General features: G+C 39.9%; 1 pseudogene; it reads right to left on the minus strand.

The window, feature by feature from the left end:
* Window positions 1-1,142: 1,142 nt before the first annotated feature.
* Window positions 1,143-1,671, minus strand: LOC132495322 (non-histone chromosomal protein HMG-14-like; annotated as a pseudogene).
* Window positions 1,672-21,153: the final 19,482 nt, after the last annotated feature.

A 21,153-nucleotide genomic window follows, 5' to 3' on the forward strand; every position in this document is an offset into this window, starting at 1 on the left:
CTCCACACCCTCTCCAGCGTTTATTGTCTGTAGATTTTTTTTTTAAGAAGATGTTGGGGGTAGGAGTTTATTAATTTATTTTTTCTGTGTTGGGTCTTCGTTTCAGTGCGAGGGCTTTCTCTAGTTGTGGCAAGCGGGGGCCACTGTTCATCGCGGTGCACGGGCCTCTCACTATCGCGGCCTCTTTTGTTGCGGACGTGCAGGCTCAGTAGTTGTGGCTCATGGGCCTAGTTGCTCCACGGCATGTGGGATCCTCCCAGACCAGGGCTCAAACCCGTGTCCCCTGCATTAGCAGGCAGATTCTTAGCCACTGCGCCATCAGGGAAGCCCTGTCTGTAGATTTTTTTATGATGGCCATTCTAACCAGTGTGAGGTGATACTTCATTGTAGTTTTTTTTCTTTCATAAATGAGATTTTATTGGTTGTTTTGAGGATCAGTACACAGACATTTCAATTTGTACACAGTTCTCAACATACATACCAAAAATCTAAAAAATCATGCAGTTGTGATTCTTTTCTGAACAGTTATTCCAGTTACTTTCCAGCTTAAAAGTTGGAGGCAAATTTTTCTTCACAGGATATCTAGTACCAATATCTTCAAATATTGATATGCTGTTACATCGATAAGTCCCACTAATTCATAATTTAATATCATATACACTACATACTCAAATTGTCAATCGTTCATAGCACATTAACAGTTTCTAGAAGAACTGGAAAACCATGACCAAATATGTTACAGAGTGCACAACATTCTGCCCGGGGGAGCCAAGACCAAGGGGTGAGTGGTTTGCTTTAGGAAACAATTTTACCAAAAACAACATGGGAAGAGAAGTAATTTGAAGTGTTTAAGACATTAAATGCACAACTGACTCCAAACTGCCATTTAGTATGCTTTGTATTATAGGATATAAAAGCTACCCTCCATCTGTGGAATGTTAAGCTGACACCCAAGACAATAAAAACCACCCATATTCAATATCCCACTATTTTCTGGTTGTACCAAAAAACAAACAAACAGCAAATGATTTCATCTCTTAAAAAAAAGCATTTACACTTAAAAAATGGGATGAGGTGGGATTCCCTCCTTTGAAAAAAATGTTTCTAGAGCTACTAAAAAACTTGCGTTTACAAAAGAGTTGATAAAAATATTCCTCTGGATTGTACAAGAAGGGAGACAGGGGCCACTGATAGGACCAGGTGTGTGATATTAATCAGACTTGGCATCTTTCTCTCCTGCTTCATCAGAAGCTGGGCTCTCCTTGTTTTTAGTTTCTCCCTTTTCTGCAGGTCCCTTGGTTAGCCACTTCAGCCTGTTTTCCCTTTGCTCCCCTTTTCCCTTTTGTGGCCTCTCCCATTGCAGAGCAAAGGCTCCGGACGCGCAGGCTCAGCGGCCATGGCTCACGGGCCCAGCGGCTCCTCGGCATGTGGGATCTTCCCAGACCGGGGCACGAACCCGTGTCCCCTGCATCGGCAGGCGGACTCTCAACCACTGCGTCACCAGGGAAGCCCTGTTTGCACTTTTTTGTCTGAAGATTTATCCTTTCCTGCCGCCTTTTTTGGCTTCGTTTCCACTTTTGCGGGAGCCGGTGTAGCTGACACCCTCGCCGATCTCCTCTTGCGCTCCTCCTTCGCAGCCCCCTCGGCAGAGCTGAACTTCCTCTTGGGCATCGGGACGGCGGGGCAGGCGGGTGCCCGGTGCCTGCGGGCCGCGGCACGCCGAGAGCCTTCGAAAAGCTGGGCTCTCTGGCCGCTACCTCTCCTCCCACCGCCCGAGCTCCTGGGACCCGCCCCTCACCGTAGTTTTGATTTGCATTTCTCTAATGATTAGTGATGTTGAGCATCCTTTCCTGTGTTTGTTGGCCATCTACATATCTTCCAGGTCCTTCATTCTTAATTTACAAAAAAAGCAAGAGAAACCCCTAAACTAACAAATTTTAGTTGTTTTCACTGATTTTCCCCCCTCTACTTGTGGATCATTGACCAGTTATTTTTTTTTTAAGTTTTTCACACTTTGGTTGAAATAAAAAACATGGCAAATAGAATTAGGCTTCAGGTTTGAGGGCTACTTGGTGCATAGTGAATTAGCACGAAGGGAAGTGGATCATCTTGAAGGACCTGCATGTGTTTGTGGAAGTGATGCACCAAGCCCACCAGAGGAGTGGGTCAGGCTCCCAGGGACCATGTCCTCTTTTCTTCTCCATTTACTGACAAGACAGTGGTGGTAGGAGGGGACATGGGTATTTCTCCTCTGTCTCTGGGGCCTCCAGCTTTGGGTCCATCTCCACAAAGACCCCAGATCCTACAGCACAACCATTCCCTCCATGATGCTAGTTCACATTAAACACTTCTTTTAGCACCACCTCCTCCCAATTTCCCTCCATTAATAACCTCTGATCATTACCTCACCATCCCCTGTTTGTCTTCCCAGTTCTTCCATGTTATGTAGCTAATTTCCTATACTATGTATCCTTGGCTGGACACTAACTGATATATCTTCCCACTATGGCCACTTCGTAGCTTCCTGTAAGAATGGTCAGGACAAATTCAAAATAAATATGAATTTTCTCCCAAAGGTATTTAGTGCCCACTATGTGTAAGGCACTGGGTCTAGGCACAGGGGAAGCAAATAAATAAATACATATTTTTTTATTTTAAGGAGCTCATAATTTACAGGAGGAAACACGTCAACAAATAATTTTAATAAATGGTGATAAATGCTATAAGGACACAGAAAGTATATTCCGAATGCCTTCACAGTTTTGCTTTGTTTACAGGCTACCTTTGGTGGTGTGGCATAGGAAATGAGCACTAATTAAGAGCCATGAGAATTAGGCTCTAGGCTGGGTCTATTACCACTAACTAGTTGTGTGGCTTTGGGCAGGTCATGGAACCTCTCCAGGCCTCCGTTTCTTCATTTATGAGATAACGTGTGCGTTTTCTTTCAGTTTGCCAACATTATTACTATGACCTTTCAATCCCTCATTTAACAATCCGGAGAGCCCACTGGCACTTATTTTAAAGTTCTTTCCAAAGGGCATGACTGAGGCATGACTTACCCCTATTTAACCCAGGAGTCCTGCTTCTCCAATCCACTATACAGTACAGCACAACACAGGAAAACATGGACACACATGCATACACACACATACACACACACACACACACGTGCACAAATTTGGCACTCCAAGGGCCTTCTGGGAGGGATGCATGGCTAGCAATTTATACAACCCAACACAATAGACATCACCATCTGAGAGTCAGCTCAGAAGCCGGAGAAGAATGAAGAAATGCTCCCCCACCATGCAGTTTTGGGCTCTGCACATGCTGGTGAGGTGCATCCGGCTTGGACAAGGTCAGGTCTCTCTGGCTGAGTTCTTCACAGAAACCTCCGTGATTTCACAGCCCTTAAGTGGTGGTTCCATTTCAGTAGGAACAAAACAGCTTCTTAATGGGGGAGCTGCACAGAAAGTCAATCATTTAAATATATTCTTAAAAGTACATTTTCACCAATTTGATTTTTTAGTTACTACATCATCTGGAAAAAAAATCCCTTAATCATTAAATTATTACATTTGAGTATTTAATTCCTGCCAATATACAGTTTAAATAATCTTTTCCAAATAATTTGCTTATGGCCGTTAGATATACCGAAGGTCCTCCCAAGATGTCTCTTGTAGAAGCATAATGACTCGTTTTGCTGATGACAAACTGAGCATAAGAGAACATTTTCAGCCCTACAGTATTATTATAGGTGCTGGAGGTATAGTGGTGGGCAGAACAGATAGAGATTCACAGCAGTGTAAAGAAAGGGAAGAAAATCTAGACTGGAGAAAAATGCAGAGATTGGTGGGCCTTAAAACAAAGCACATTTGCCATGTTATTCTCAAGAGAGTTATGATTTAAAATGTATTGCACATATATGGAGAAAATCCTGCTTCACCTTTATTCAAGTGTTCAATACACACCAGGTTTAAATTCTAGCAGCGAACTGAATTTTAGAAATGATGCGTTTCAGCCCTGTGAATTGTAGGAAGTGCAGCCCACCTGCTGTATCTTCTGTTATAAAGGGGAGTTATATGCACTTTATACGGCAGACCAGAGGCTCTTCCTTTTGGTATAGAAAGTGGGTTTCACATCACAGGAAGCTTCTGCTTTTCTTTTTCCCAAATGCTCCTTAGGCTTGTGCTCAGATGGAAGGGCCCCCCCCTGGCCTCCCTGTCTCCCTTTCCCAAGGCCCTAGAATTTGTGTCTGTTACTTCCTGGCAGTGACCAGCTGCTGGGTTTCCTTCTCATCTTTTGTGAAGGCAGGAAACACAGAGGGGGTGCCTTGGAGACTGAGGGCAGCTTGCGCAGTGGCACGGCCTCTGCTGCACCCTGCTTGGCCCTCTGCCAAGGGCACTGGGGCAGACCTGTGAGTGATCCTGATCTTCAGACACACCTGGCTACCCCGGTACCAGGATACTGGAGCCAGTTCTGTTCCCTTAAAATTAGGTTTGATGACAGGAGGGACTAACTGGATGCAGAACTCCAGCAAAATCTGCAGTTAGACATTTGTGACATTCCAGGTATAAAAAAGGCCAGGAATGCACACTTCACACTGTCTTGTTTAAATAGCGCTCTCAACCAAGGGCGTTTCATAAAACACCTTGAGTTTTTAATTGCTTTGTTGTGTTCTTAGCCACAGTCTCAACTGAAATAACAGAAGGTATGAATGTATCTGTTAAAAATTAGTTTGCCTGTATATAACAGAAATGCTTCCAATGATGGTGACTTACACACAATAGAAGTTTAATTTTTGTTCACCTGAAAGGAAGTTGACACTAACTCAAGCTCTTTGTAGCTCATTTCTCTGCCATTCCTGGAATGTGGGACTAGACCAGTTTTAGTTTCAGGCACCCTTTACACCATTAACACCCTTAAAAATTATTGAGGCACCCGCCCCAAGAACTTTTTTAATGTGGGTTACCATGTTAGAAATTAAAACTGAGAAATTTTTTACAAATTTATTTTATTTAAAAATAATAGTAAACCCATTGAATGTAAACATTAATAACACAGATTTCTGAAAATTAATGTTATTTTCTAAGACAAAACAAAATTATTGAGAAGAATAATTGTTTTACATGTTTGTAAATCCCTAGCTGGCTTAATAGAAGACAACTTGAATCAAACATCTGTTACTGCATGCAATCTGTTGCAATGTATTGCTTTGGTTGAAGTCTATGAAGAAAATTCTAGGCTTCACATAGATATGTGATTGGAAAAGGGACCTGAAACTTTTGGGCCTCCCAAATAAGGATTGAGGATTGAGGACACTATGTGTCCTCAGCCTACACTTTGAGAATTGCTGTCTGAAGTAGCTGCTGGAGCTCCAGCCATTCTATTCACATTCAAGGTGTCATGACAAAGTTTGAAGAAAATATTGGTACTTTCTCTTTAAGAAGAATTCCTGGAAGGCTCACAGCATTCCTGCTTACATCTCTTTGGCTAACACTTTCATATGGCAACATTAAGCTGCAAGAGAAATGTTTCAGTGGGACAGCAATGTACTCAGCTAAAATTTTCTAAAAATGAAGAGGAAAAAATCTACCTAGAAGCAATTAGTAGTCTCTGCCACAGGAAGAGTGAGTTAAAAGCATTCCAATGACCCAAACACTTCATCTGCTGTTTCCATGACTGCAGATTATCCAAGCACCACAGATCCCCTTAGGAGTCCCCTGTGAAGAAATTATTGTTTACTTTGCTGTGTGATTGGTCTATGGTGTTCAAGTGCATTTGAAAGTGTCTGCAGAGGGATGGGGTGTGAAATAGGAGGCACCAGTTAGCTAAAGGGAGGCAAGGTTTGGGCTTTCTGAGAAGTACTGACCAGAGCCAGGTTCTGAAATGGTAATGAAACTAAACTAAAGAAGGACCATTGTGCTAAGATTTTACTGAAGATGTACAGACATTCCTTTATTTTCAAAAACTTTGAAAAACACTCAAAGAATAGATGTCAAGGGCAGAGTTTGTTGGAAAACAAAAAATTAAACTATTTTCTTTCTAGTAAAGAGTGAGGGCCTCCCTGGTGGCGCAGTGGTTGAGAGTCCGCCTGCCGATGCAGGGGATACGGGTTCGTGCCCCGGTCTGGGAGGATCCCATATGCCGCGGAGCGGCTGGGCCCGTGAGCCATGGCCGCTGGGCCTGCGCGTCCGGAGCCTGTGCTCCGCAACGGGAGAGGCCACAACAGTGAGAGGCCCGCATACCGAAAAAAAAAAAAAAAAAAAAAAAAAAAAGAGTGACAACACAGAAGTTTCTTACAGTTAATAAGAAAGTGTTAAGAAACTAATTTAAGAAAGGAAGGTGCTATTATTATCCCCATTTTTCTGATAAGAAATTGAGGCACAGAGAAGTTCAGCCACTTACCTAAGGTGATGAAGCTGATGAAGGCAAATTTGGCTCCATATTCCATGTTCTGAAATCACTGAACAATCCTGTACATATACTCTGAGGAGGAGCTTGGAGCTGAGGTGAAAAGTTGAGGACGTGCATTGGATGAGATAAAAATTTATCACAATACAAGTTAGTAATGATGAAATTTAGTGACAGCCAAATGCTAACTGTAACTGGATGCTGTTTATTTGAATATGTATTTCAGTACTCTCCGTGTTTAAAAGGAAATGTTGGCTATTATTTAAAAGCATCCTTTCAATTTGTTAGAGTGATCTTTCTATAGAAGGATTCTTAGTTCATCAAGGTAAACCTCATGCCCTCTCTGACCCTTTCTTTCAATAATTCAACCATAACACTGCGTCCTCACTCACAGCCTGTGACTTCAGATGCCCCTTCCATCATTAACCCAGTGTCAGGCACCTAAAGTGTGAGCCTACGTGCCTAACACAAAGTGGCACCTAACAGGAAATAATCAGCCTCATGGGACACATATTAATAACCCAAACCTTTTTAGCAGAGAGTGCAAATTGGTACAAATTTGCAAATCAGCAGAGGTGAAATTTTGCTTATAATATGCTTTATTTGGTTCATAGAGTGTAATTTTAAAAAACAGATTTTTGGGGGGACCAAAATTCCAAACCAAAATTTCCCATAAGAATCCAGATGAGAACTTCTGCCCCTTTCAGATAGGCCATGTCTGTCCAGTTCAGCTTAGTCCCCACCACTCCTCTCTTCCCACACCCAGCCTCTCCATGCCTTTATGTTGCGTTACCTGTCTGTCCCCTGTGGGCAGTTGAGTTTGCAACCCTGTCTTTACAGATATCAAACTCCAAATCATATTAATATAATTTTATGAACAGCAGAACCTGTTCTGAAATGACTCCACCTGCAATTTTCAGTTGAACTGATTATTTAGTCACAGCTTATCCACACGGTAGGTTCTGCAATCCATGGAGACGTAGAAGGTGGGAGTCCAAATTGCCTGCTCATACATAAATGATGGGCTGAACAGGACAGAGCTGATCACAAAATAGTGGGGCAGATGTTTGGAATACAGTAATGCAGAGCCTGGCCCCTAGTAGGAGCTGAAATGTTTTTTGATGAAGGGTTGTTGGTACATAGGCAGAGGTTTACTAACTGGAATGCTGGAATTTCTGTTTTGCTTCGATTATCACTATTATACCTGTGAAGGTCATTGCTGTTCTCCAAATATTTCTGGCTCTCTGACTTTGGGTGCAGCAGGAGGCTTGCACTTCCTGCTCCCTTGAGGTTGGTTGGGGTCACGTGACTAGTTCTGTCCAATGTGTTGTCAGTGGAGGGATATGTGTCACTTTGGACAAGGTCATGTAATTGCCAGAAAAAGAGCCTCCAGATCTCTCTTTCCTCTCACATGGTGACCAGCAGTGTTTGAGATGGTGGCAGCTTCAGTAGCCTAGAATTCTGAGTGTCTACAATGGGCAGAGGCTTCTGCCAACCTGTGATAGACATATTACAAGAACCAGAAATAAAACTTTATTAACACCCACTAAGATAGGTGGAGTTTTTGTTTGTTTTGTTTGTTTGTTTGTTTGTTTTACTGCAGCATAACCTAGCCAACCCTGACTAAAATAGTCACTAAATACTAATAAGTACTAAGGTAAGATTTGTAAAAATCTGAATTCAGTGACTTGGGCCATCAATTTAGAAGTAATGAAAATGCTTTTTTAGGTTCTAGGTCACCATGACTCCAATTCTGGGTCCCATTTTTGAAACCTCCGGTTACCCATGAACTCTTCTCCAGCCTTTCCAGCCTTTATCCTTTGTAACTGAACTGGTCAGTAACAGAGCTTTTTTGTTTGTTTGTTTAGGGAAAAGATCCAGCAAGCATCAAGAGGCAGCGTGACCTCTGAAAGCAAATGTGCAGTGTCTTCCCAGGGCTACATTTTTCAGCAGCCTGACACTCAGAGCCCACAGAGAATAAAAACCAGTGTTGCCCAGCTCCTCAGAGCCTTGGCACTATCCCTTCTACAGCAGTTGTGTGTGTCTGGTGGGAACAGAGCTAGGAAAGGCCCAGGAAACTACTGCTCTTTAGAAAGACCTAGACCTGACCAATCCAGTCTGCAATGCAACCCATTTCTTTCAGGTTTCTTTCTCTGTGTGAGTATGTTAACTTTGCATCCGCAATTGAATTTACTTTCTAAACTAGGGATGCATTTTATATTGTTGCTGTCAATAATTTAAAAAGAAATCTCCCTTAAGTTTATTTTTCAAAGTGCAGGAAATATCCCCAAGGACCTACTGCTTGGAAGCATATGACTGCATTTATCGGCACAAATCACCTGTCTGGATGGGAAAAGCTTTTACTTAGACCTTATTTTAGACCTTTTTGGTCTGAAAAATGTGAGTTTGGCATGCTCACTCGTGGTTTTAATATACTGTTGGAGAAGTAAGTGTCTGATTAGCTCTTCATTCTGAGCTTTTTATATGATGTTTTAAAGTATTTCAGTAAACATAGAAAGTGCTATTAAGTAAGCAGGATGGTCTATTTGGAGGCTTCATAATCCATTTACTTTATCAGCAAAGAATTTATTGAGCATATACTAGACTGTGACTGACCTCCTCAGTGGAAGGGACTGTGTCTTGTTCATCTTTTATCTCTACTGCCTAGCCCAGTGCCTGCAATATAATGGGTGCCCGAAGTATGCTTTCATAATTACTATTCAAAGTGCCATGCAAATGCACCCAGAGAAACACAAGGAAGTCTTCATATTTGATGAACTAATAGTCTAGTGGATTAAAGTAAATGCACAATGAATTGTAGTCCGTGACAGAAAAGAAAGAATGACTTGAATATTAGTGGTGTAATACAGAAGTATGATGGAGAAGGAAAGGGTGTGTGATGGATCCACAAATAATGCAGGAACTTGGGGTCCCTGGATTCTACTGATTCTCCACTGACTAGCACTCTGACTGTGGGAAAATTTTTCAACCTTTCTGGACCACTGGGTCTCCAACTGTTAAATGAGGAATTGCCAAACTTTTAACAATTACAAACTTTTAAAAATTGTATTACTGCACTTGAGTGCATTCTTATGAATTTCAAACAAGGCAGATAGGGCAAAAGTTCTCCACTGCTCTAGCTGAATCCCATAAATTTTGGTAAGTTTGTTTTCATTTTCATTCATCTCAAAGTATTTTCTGATCTCCCTTGTGGTTTTATTCTTGGACACATTGGTTATTGAGAGTGTGTTGCTTAATTTCTGCATTTTTGTGAATTTCCCAAATTTCCTTGTTATTGATTTCTAACTTCATTCCATTGTGATTGGGAAACACATGCTTTGTATTATTTCAATCCTTTTGAATTTTTTGTGACTTTTTTAGGACCTAACATATGGTTTGTCCTGGAGAATATTCTATGTACAATTGAGAAGAATCTGTATTCTGTCATTATTGAATGGAGTTTTCTATAGATGTCTGTTATATCTAGTTGTTTTATAGAGTTATTCAAGTCTATTTCCTTGTTAATCTTTTGGCTAGTTGTTCTACCCATCATTGGAAGTTGTATATTGAAATCTCCCATTATTGTTGTTGAATTGTCTATTTCTCCCTTTAATTCTGCCAGTTTTTGCTTCATGTATTTTGGGTGCTCTGTTGTTTTATATATATATATATATATACACACACACACACTATATGTATATTATAAAATATATATTTATTTATACAATATATATTATATATCTATATTTAATATAATATATATATTATACAATATAATATAGATGATAAAGTATATAATATATAATGTATTTTGGGTGCTCTCTTGTTAGGTGTATATATATATGCAATATATAATATATATATTTATACAATATATATTATACATCTAAATTATATCATATAATATATACACATTATATATTATATATAGATGTATAATGTATGCAATATATAATACCTCTGTATGATGAATATATATCCTATATTTTCTTGACCCTTTTATCATTATAAAATGTCCTTCATCTCTTGTAATAGTTTTTTCTTCAAGTCTATTTTATCTTCAGCTACTTCAGCTCTCTTTTGATCAATGTTTTAAGGTGCATATTTTTCTGTTATTTTTACTTTCAATCTGTCTGTGTCTTTGAATCTAAAGCATGTCTTCTGTAGACAGTATGTAGTTAAGTCAAATTTTTTTAACTCATTCTGCCAATCATTTACTTTAATTGGGGTGTTTATTCCTTTTACATTTACTGTAATTACTAAGATAGTTTTATTGACTGTGCCCCCTAAAATTCATGTGTGGAAGCCCAAACCCCCAATGTGACTATATTTGGAGAAAGGACCTTAAAAGAGGTAGTTAAGGTTAATTGAGGTCATAAAAGTGGGGTCCTAATCCAGTAGGACTTATATCCTCTAAGAGAGGAAGAGACACCAGAGGTCTTTCTCTCTGTGTGTTCACAGAGAAAAGCCCATGTGACAACACAGTGAGAAGGTGACCATCTGCAAGCTAGGAAGAGAGTCTTCACCAGAACCAACCCTGCTAGCACAGTTTCCAAAACTGTGAGAAAACAAGTATCTGTTGTTTAAGCTACCTAGTCTGTGGTATTTTCTTATGGCAGCTTGAGCAGACTAATAAAGGTAGGATTTACATCTGCCAGTTTACCATTTGTTTCCTACATATCTTATGTTTTCTTGTTCCTGTATTACTCCTTTACTGCCTTCTTTTGTGTTAAATAACTATTTTCTTGTGTAGCATTTTAATTTTCCTGTTAATTCTTTTTTTCTCTCTTGTTAATTCTTTTACTATATATTTTTGAATTATTTTCTTGGTAGCTGTCCTGGGAATTACAATTAACATCTTAATTTAAAACAGTCCAGTTCAAATTAAAACCAACTTAATTTTAATAGTATACAAAACATTGTTCCTATATAACTTTTTTGTACTCTTATTATTATAAAAATTACATATTTTTGCACTGTGTACCCTTCAATACAGATTTATAATTATTATTTTCTGTCTTTAAAGTTAGGAGAAAAAAAGTGTTATAAACAAAAAATACAAGAATACTGTCTCAATGCTTGTTTATTTGACAATGTCAATTTCTTCTTCAAAGGATAGTTTTGCAGTACACAGATTTCTTGATTTACACTTTTTTCTTTCAGCACTTTGAAAGAAACTGCTTTCAGCACTGCTTTCTGGCCTCCATGGTTTCTGAAGAAAAATTGGCTGCCAAACTTATTGAAGCCCTTTTTTTTTTTTTTTTGTATATAATGAGTTGCTACTCTCTTGCTGTTTTCAAGATTCTCTCTTTGCCTTTGGTATTAGAGAGTTTGAGTATGATGTATCTCGGTATGAATCTCTGAGTTTATACTACTTGGAGTTCAGTGGAGTTCTTGGATATGTAGATTAATGTTTTTCATCAAATTTGAGAATTTTCAACCATTATTTATTCAAATATTCTTTCTGCTCTTTTCTCTGTCTCCTCTCCTTCTGGAACTCTCACTGTGCATATGATGGTATGGTTGACATATCTGAGACTCTGTTCTTTTTCTTTTCTAATTCTTTTACCCTTCTATTCCTCAGACTAGATCATCTTAATTAACATGATCAAGTCCACTGATTCTTTCTTCTGCCTGATCTAATCTGTTGTTTAACCCCTGTAGTGAATTTTTAAATTTCAGTTACTGTACTTTTCAACTTCAGTATTCTATTTGGTTCTTTTCTTGTTATTTCTGTTTCTTTACAATATCCTCTATTTGATGAAACATTAATCTCATACTCCCCTTTAGCTCTTTAAACATGACTTTCTTTTATTTATTTATTTTTTTGTGATACGCGGGCCTCTCACTGTTGTGGCCTCTCCAGTTGTGGAGCACAGGCTCCGGACACAAAGGCTCAGTGGCCATGGCTCATGGGCCCAGCCGCTCCACAGCATGTGGGATCTTCCCGGACCTGGGCATGAACCCGTGTCCCCTGCATCGGCAGGCAGACTCTCAACCACTGCGCCACCAGGGAAGCCCAAACATGGCTTTCTTTAGGTTTTTTGTTTGTTTGTTTGTTTTTTTAACATATTTTAAACAGTTGATTTAAAGTCTTTGACTAGTGAGTCCAATGTCTGGGCTTCCTCAAGGACAAGTTCTAGTGATTGCTTTTTCCTCCCTCTGTGTATTGTTTTTACTTTTTTGTATATTTGCATGTCTTATTTTTTTGTTGTTGTTGAAAACTGGACATTTAAAATAATACAATGTGCCAATTCTAGAATTCAGAGTCTGCCCCATTTCCAGAGTTTGTTATTATTGCTGTTTTTTGTACTTGTTGTTTACTTAGTAAATTTTCTGAACAATTCTGTAGAGCCTGTATTCTTTGTCATGTGTGACCACTGAACTCTCTGTTTGGTTAGCTTTGGTGGTCCCTAGTAATTCACCAGAGATTTCATTATCCAAAGGTGAGAGCTTAGGGTATTCTCAGGTCTCTTCTAGTCATGTGAACAGTCCTGACATGTTCACAGCCCTGTGCATAACTTCTTTGCACAATCCCTGAAATTGTACAATTTGTATCAATATATCATGGCTTGTACATGCATATATGTATTTTATTCTTACTAGAATGGTGAGAACACTGTACAAAACTAATTCAACTTTTTAAATGTCACTTTTTGATACATGCACATTCCATCAACACTCTACCTTAAACTTACTGATTAGTAAGGAACAACAGAAAGGAAAAGGAACTTGATTCTGTGTTTGAAGCAAGTTCTGGTTTGAATGGAAAACATGCCTCTTAGGGCTGTCACAGCCCCCACTTCCTCAGTTACTGGTACAGTGTGCTTATTTTGTATTTGCTTTGAGCCTCACTGAATTTCCATGTATCATGGATCCACTAGAATTCTTTGCTCATTTTTCATCATGAATGCTATACATGAGCGGGGCAACCAGACCAGTGAGCATGCATATTGCACATACCTCCTGGGTTCATGCACATGCTCCATTGTCCCATTGGACTTCACTTATAACACACAAGTTCAAAGATAAAAGAATTTTAAGATGACTATAACTCATGTTGTGATGGCATGACAAGAGTTCTCACCAACCAGATGGAGACAGAAGCCTACTGGGACTTCTGGAAAAGTCCTGCTTTCAAGAAACATTTGTTATTTCTTGTTTCTTTGATTTTATTTTTTTACTCCTGCTTAAAATGGGGACATGAGACTGAAGGATGGGCAGCTGGTGGCCTAGGAGGCAATGAACATGAAGGTAAGAACAGGTGGTTAAGAGGTTGGAATAAAAAGCTGAAGGAAACATGGATCTTCAGAGCCTCTACTTCTTATGTGAGGAAAATAAATCCCTGTTTGATGAAGCCACTATTTTTCAGGTGTCTGTTACTTGTTTCAGAATTCATCCATAACTTATACTCATTAATTTTAAATACCACCTTTATCATGTACTAAATTCCCATAGACACATGATTCTCTTTCTATACTTTTAAACCATCCCATCCCACTAATTTTTCCCACTGATTTTTAAAACACATTTCTATGCTAAAATCACACTCTTTTAACAGCTATAGATTTATGGGATGTTTTGCAATCTGTTAGAGTAATACCTCTGTTTATTTTTTTTAAAGGCCTTAGTTAATTCTGTCCATATTCACTTCCATATGAATTTTAAAACAAGCTTGTCAATTTCTGTGAAAATTCAGTAGAATTGAATTTATGGATTCATTTGGGAAGAATTGAAATCTTAAAATTTTCAGTATTTCCATCTAGGAGAAACATAGCATAACTCTCCATTTATGTAGATCTTCCATATTTATTTAGATCTTCCATATTTCCTTCAGTAGCATTTTAGTTTTACTTACATAGGGCCTGCACATTCTTGTTAGATTTATTGCTAGGTATTATATCTTTTGTTTCTATTGTGAATGGGATTTGTTTTCTCCTATTGTATTTTCTAATTGGTTTTTGCTAATTTATGATAAATCTATTATTTTTTATTAATCTTGATTTTGTATTCAGCCAGCTGGCTAGATTATTTCCTTCAGATGCTTTCTAGGATTCCCATTGTAGCTCTAAAAGTGCTAGAACTTAGGTGTTACAGAACTTCATAATTGGAAGGTGATATTTGGTCAAGGTCAAAGGAAAAGCTTCATGGAAAGGGTGAGATTTCATTGTCATCATTATTTAAGGCTAATTCTACTGGTGGGAATGTCTCCAAGTCTGTGTGTTTGTTTAGTTTTAGTAGTTTGTTTACTTTTAGTGATAGGCTATTTCTGCTTCCTTCAGGCCCCTCTGCATTTCTTTATTGTTCAATCCCTGCCTGCACAATTGTTTCCAAAGGTGCTATAACATGATAGGCTGAGTAAGCATTGCAGCAGAAATTCCCGAAACAGCTCCAGCATTGCTCACAGTTGTTCTTACTGGTAATCAATATCTTCTTTTGCCCCCAAATCCAAAGAGTTAAGACATGAATTCAGATTTTTTTACTAGGAACTATATTGGAAGTCCACAGCCAAGTTTTTCATTAAACATTTTAGACTTTTGGCTTACTAGGTTGAAATTGAACTTGGAGTGATTCTGAAAGAATGACTGGTAGCCAAGAAGTCATATTACCTTCTCTTACTCCACAGCCCTCACTCACAGCCCCAAGTCCCTAAAAAATGTGTCTTCTATTGATAGTGTTAACAAATATTTAGCACTCAGCTTCCAACGTCTTGCTTTTGATCATGGGGATACACATGCTTTAATGGACCAGTGTTCAAACTTGGACTTACCATGACAGCTGTATTGCATGTCATGCATGTATCTTCACATCTGGAACATTTTAGGTGTTTCCAAACTAAACGAGCAGTGGGGGAGAGAAAGCCTTCTTTCCCAAATAGATAAGTCGCTGAAATTTTTCCTGAAACTCTTTGAAGATATCTGAGGGATAGTAATCTTTGAGTCAAGAGGCCTGTGTTGAAACCTGGCTCTACTACTTAATAGCTATGCCACTCCCATAATTCATCCTCCGCCTCCCTAAGTCTAGTTTTCCTCTCACAGGAGTGTTGTAAGGGTAAAGTGAGATGAGGTTGACAAAAGAACCATGTAAACTGTAAAGTACTATGGAGATGTGAATTGTTCATAACTTCAGAATGTTGAACACTTCTCTTTACCTGCTGTAATATGCTTAGAGATGTGTAACCCAAAGGTGAAAAGAACCCCAAAATCATCCCAATACATAAGAAAATCATACTTCAGCATGATGAAAACCTTTATAAAATATATAATTAAAGTAAAATGTGTGACTTCACGATAAAATATTGATGAAAAGGTTCAAAAACAAGTCATAAAATATAAATGCAAATAGTTAGCATTGTTTTGATGTTTGAACTAGTGGCTTCAAAATCTAAAAAGAAAAAAAACAACTGTGACAGCTTGATTGAATCAAATGCACAGAATCACTTCAGTCTTGTCAAGCCCCCTATCTGATATCTTTCCCTAGGGTTAGAGAACATACACTTTTCTGATTGCTTAGATTCTGTTTCTTGATTGTGTGTAGGAGGCACTGGCTTTCAGATGATCATCATCATTATCATCATCATTGCATTAATTCTTATGGCTGCTGTAGCAGATTCCCCCAAACTTCGTGAAAACAATGCAGATTTATTATTTTATAGTTCTGGAGGTCAGAAGTCCAAAATGGGTCAGCAGGGATGTGTTCCTTCCAGAGGCTCTGGGAGAGAATCTGTCCCTTGCCTTTTCCAGTTTCTACAGGCTTCCTGGGTCAATGACTCTCTCAGCATCTCTGTGACATCTGCTTCCATCATCAACGTACCTTCTCTGAAATCTGACCCTCCTGCCTCCCTCTTATAAGGATCCTTGTGATCATCACATCACATCAGCCCACCTGGATAATCCAGGATACCCTACCGCCATCTCAAGGCCCTTAATCACCTCTGCAAAGTTCCTTTTGCCATGTGAGATAACCTATTCACAGATTCCTGTGGAGGTGCACATCTTGGGGGAGGGGCAACATTCAGGCCATCATAATCATTGACAACACTTAACACTTACGAGCATTTTCTACGTGATAAGCACCATTCTAGGCACCTCAAATACATTAAATCAAAAAACCTGATGAGAAAGATAATATTCTCTCCACCTTAAAGTCAAGCCATTGAGGTGCAAAGAGGTTAAGTAACTTGCCCAAGGTCACACAGCTAGGATTTCAACCCAGGTGAGCTGACTCCAGAGCCCAAACTATTCACCAGTATGCTTTTGTGAAGTGAACAGATTGGTCCACTAGACGTTGAGGAAGCAGAAACTCCTAAATATAGTTATTGCAGAGGCTATGATTTTATAACAACTATGGTAATACATTTTTAAATCGTGGTTTACAATTTCTAAAGCACATTCCCAGCAATTTCCATGAAAATTTCCCATAATCCTATATCTCAAAATAATCTTTCTTTTCACTAAATCCTCTTTTTTTTTGACTTATTTAAATAGCAAGGGTTTGTAATATGCCTTCCACTGGAACTTGTGTACATGTGTATTTGTTCTGTCTGTTCACCTGTGAGACCCCTAAGTAAAGCGGAAACAAGCATCCATTTCGTAAACAAAGCAAAACAAAATGAAACTTAGTAGAGTGACTTGAAACTGATAGTATTCATAAATATGTGTTCAGTTGAATAGTATACATGAGACTGAGTACTGTTCTGGAAGTACTATAGAACCTACAAAGTAGATATGATAGACTGTTACTTTGATGACTCCAAAGAACCATGCCTTTCAGTATCCAAGTTTTTGAGTATTATCCTCTCATCTGACTCTGGGCTGAGTCTACAGCTGCTTTAACTAACTGAATATGATGAAAGTGATGTTTTATCCCTCTTAGAATGGATTTGTACCCAGTGCCTTACTTGTCCCTGGATCTGGAAAGGAATTGAGAAGCTTTCATTTTCCAAAGTCCAGACCCCTGATGCCACAGGACTGGATTGTCTCAAAGTGTTTCTCAGGGTTGAGGGGGCCCAATCTAAAGCTGGAAGCTGGCTCTTCAGGGCCTTGAGAGGGTCAGGGACCTGTACCAGGGAGGAAGGACTCAAATAGGGTTGGCTGCATGGGTCCTGGAGAGGCTGGAAGCTGCATGCCACACTTGGGAATCTCAGCCAAGAGTCAGCCCAAGGCTGGTGCAGAGGAGGCTGAGCACAGTGCCTCCTAGTGGATGGTGAGGGCTGTGGTAGAAAGGCCAGGAGGGGCTGCTGGGACCCCTCCTTGAGGTTTTTCTTAACTTCTTAAATGGTAGAATTCATGAATGGCTTCAAAAGGAGAAAAGGGGTAGATCTCACTTCCACACTTCATGGTGGGGTAAGCCCACCCCAGTGTTGTTGAAATGAACATATTTAATGAGCAGTTACTGTGTGCCTGGTCCTCTCAGACATTTCTCCTTTGATGCTCACAACAGCCCTATTATCACGTAGACCAAGTCTCAGAGCAGGACATGTTTGCACTTCAAAACACACAACCAGCTTAACCTGAAGCTCAGGCTTTTAGCCACCCTCTTATACCACCTTTCTCAATTCTAAACTCAATTTTAAATTTGAATCAAATTTAGCAACTTAATCCTCTGATGCTGGGGGTTTAAGTTCAAGAACCAGGTTTAGGAAGGTTTTTCTCCTTAGGCTTTGCAGAGGAAAACATCTGCAAACATCAAGTGCTGCTGGATTAAAGAGAATATATTTCAAAGAGAGTTGTTATTTTTTTTTCAGGATTAAATGCCCTCCGTTTTAAAATCTTGGGTTTAAAATTTTAAACATAGACACCCAGTTTGGTGGAGTACTGGCTGAGAATGGACATCTCTCCCCACCACATGCCACCCTAGTCTTAGCCACATGTCCCCATGTCCAAGCCACTCTGCTACAGTCACGCCTGAGCTACCATTTTTGGACAGAGTCTGTGGACCCCATGAAGGGCCCTGTGGGTATCAGAAATCCAGTACACTCACAGTAGTCAAAGATGTTTACAATGTGAATCAGCAGTTAAGAGCAACTTCTTCCCCCCTAAAAGTCACATCTTTCATACAAACTATACTAATTATGCTGTTTAGTTTTGTTTTTCCAAGGCAAATGACAAGAAAAATGTATAACCAAGAGACTGGTTGACAGAAGTGAAGAAATATGAGACAACTAAAATAGAGAATGAAAAATAATGAGAAAAATGATTAAAAGAACTGAATTGTGTGGCTTGCTTTATGGGTAATGAGCCTGAACTAAGTGAAGAAGTTGCATGTATTTATGGAACCTACAGGATAGATGGGGGAGTAGGTTCCTCCCAATCTCTAACTGGATTTTGTTTCCAAGCTGGGTGGATAATTTAACAGCAGAGTGAGAGAGCTGTCCTGGGGTCATCCTGGCTGTGACCCTGTAAGAGAAGCTGGCCATGTACACAATTTCTGCTTTTATTATTATTTTTTTCTCCTGCCCTTAGATTCCACTCTGTCTAGACTTAGCTGGAATTTCACACCCATTCATACTCATATATTCATTGCCTCCCTCCCCAGCCTCAGATCTGCTTACGAAGAGTCTCCTTTTCACCCTATATTAGTTTTCCGTAGCTGTGTAACAAATTACCCCAAATCGAGAGGCTTAAAATCAACAGAAACTCATTCTCTCACTGTTCTGGAGGCCAGAAATCTGAAATCAAGGTGATGGCAGGACTGAACTCTCATTCAAGGGTCTAAGGAAGAATCCTTCTTTGCCTCTTCCGGCTTCTGGTGGCTCCAGGTGTTCCCCGACTTGTAGCTGCAGAACTCAAGTCTCTGCCCCTGTCTTCACATATCCCTCTCCTCCTCTCCCTCTGCCTTTCTCTTATAAGAACCCTTGTCATAGGATTTCGGGCCCACTCAGATAACCCAGGATGATCTCATCTGGAGATCCTTGACTTACTGGCATCTGCAAAGACCCCTTTTCAGAATAAAGTCCCACCAGAGGTTTGGGGTGGTCATATCCGTTGGTGGGGAGCCATCACTGAACCCCTTCTTCTAAATTCAAGGATTTCTTACTCCCTAGGCAAGAGAATAATCAATCAAAAAGGAATCCATTTATATCCACCAAGGCATTTGGTAACATACTTCCCTGGCCTCTCCAGTTTTCTTATAAGCCAAAGCTGTTTAAGATCATCATTCACTTGTAATCTCTTTCTCAGATCTCCCTTGAAACTCATAGTCTGCTTGGCTTTAGGGTTCTATGTATTCAGCTCTCATTCTAGTTGGTATACCTTTCATTGTCCTTCCTTTGTTACTTTACTATGTATCAATAGATCAATTTAGATTTCCAGACCAGAGGCTGTACACCCTGGTTTGCCTGAGACAGTCCTGTCTGATCTCAGTGTCCTTTCTGGTTGGTACCCTCTTATCTCTCAAAATCCTGGTTTGGATGAAACCCCTTAGCTGGAACATTTTCCTTTTTAGAGGCAGGACTTAAGGGACAATTGACAGAAAGGATTCTGTTTAGTGAGTGACGAGTGATGAAGAGGGTGAGGCCTTTGCCTGAACTTGCAAATTTGGAGGCTAAAAAATGGGAGTGGGGAAGGTCTGAAAGAGAGAGTAGCACACAGAATAGGCCACAGAGTAGATCAAGACCAGACTTCCGTTCCACTGATTAAGGGGAGAATGAGCATCTCCTAACAGCGTGGGGCCTGTTTCCCTGTCTGAAATAGTCTAAGAGCAATTAGCTTCTGAAATTTGAACCTCTGATCCAATCTTATTATTTGATTTGGTGAAATATGGTCGTTACAAGTTTGCAAGCAAAATACTTCCCAGAATGATTTGGTGACAATTTAAGCAATTTAAAAAAATTTTTTCCCCAACTCTACTCGAGGAACCAAGGGATTCTGTCTTTCGGGGAAGGTGCTCCTAGGACAATGGACTTCACCTCTCTGTCTCTCTCAACACTCAAAACACAGGGAGCTGCTTAAAGAGCTGGGCACATTGTTCAGTTTGAAAGAACATGCCTGGTATTTTTTGCACCACCCTCACAGTCCAATAAATCATCAAAGGGAGGATGAAATGGTGCAATCACTTTGGAAAACAGTGTGGCAGTTTCTTAAAAAGTTAAATATACCCCTCCCTCATGACCCAGCAGCTTGACTCTTAGGTACTTACCTAAGAGAAATGAAACTTTATGTTCATAATAAGGGTTGTACAGGAATACTGACAGCAATGTTATTTAGAAGAGCCCCAAACTGGACAAATCTCAAATGTTCATCCACAGGAGAATTGAGAAACCTATAATAATATAATCATGTAATGGAACCGTAGTTAGCAATTAAAAACAATTACTGAAAGGGATTCCCTGGTGGCGCAGTGGTTGAGAGTCCGCCTGCCGATGCAGGGGACATGGGTTCGTGCCCCGGTCCGGGAAGATCCCACATGCTGCGGAGCAGCTGGGCCCGTGAGCCATGGCCACTGAGTCTGGGCGTCCAGAGCCTGTGCTCCGCAATGGGAGAGGCCACAACAGTGAGAGGCCCGCGTACTGTAAAAACAAAACAAAACAAAACAAAACAAACAAAAAAAACCAATTACTGATTAAATCAATTGATCACCAAGTCCTACGGATTGTACTCTCCAAAATCTCTCTGCTTCCCTCCCCTCACTATCACCATGCTAGTCCAAACTCCCATAATCATCCCTCACTCTGAGGAATGCAACAGTCTTCACCTGGCTTCCCCCCTTCTGCTTGTCCTTCCTCACATCCATTCCCCACAC

Source organism: Mesoplodon densirostris, chromosome 8 (assembly GCF_025265405.1).
Source record: "Mesoplodon densirostris isolate mMesDen1 chromosome 8, mMesDen1 primary haplotype, whole genome shotgun sequence".
NCBI classification, from domain to species: Eukaryota; Metazoa; Chordata; class Mammalia; order Artiodactyla; family Ziphiidae; genus Mesoplodon; species Mesoplodon densirostris.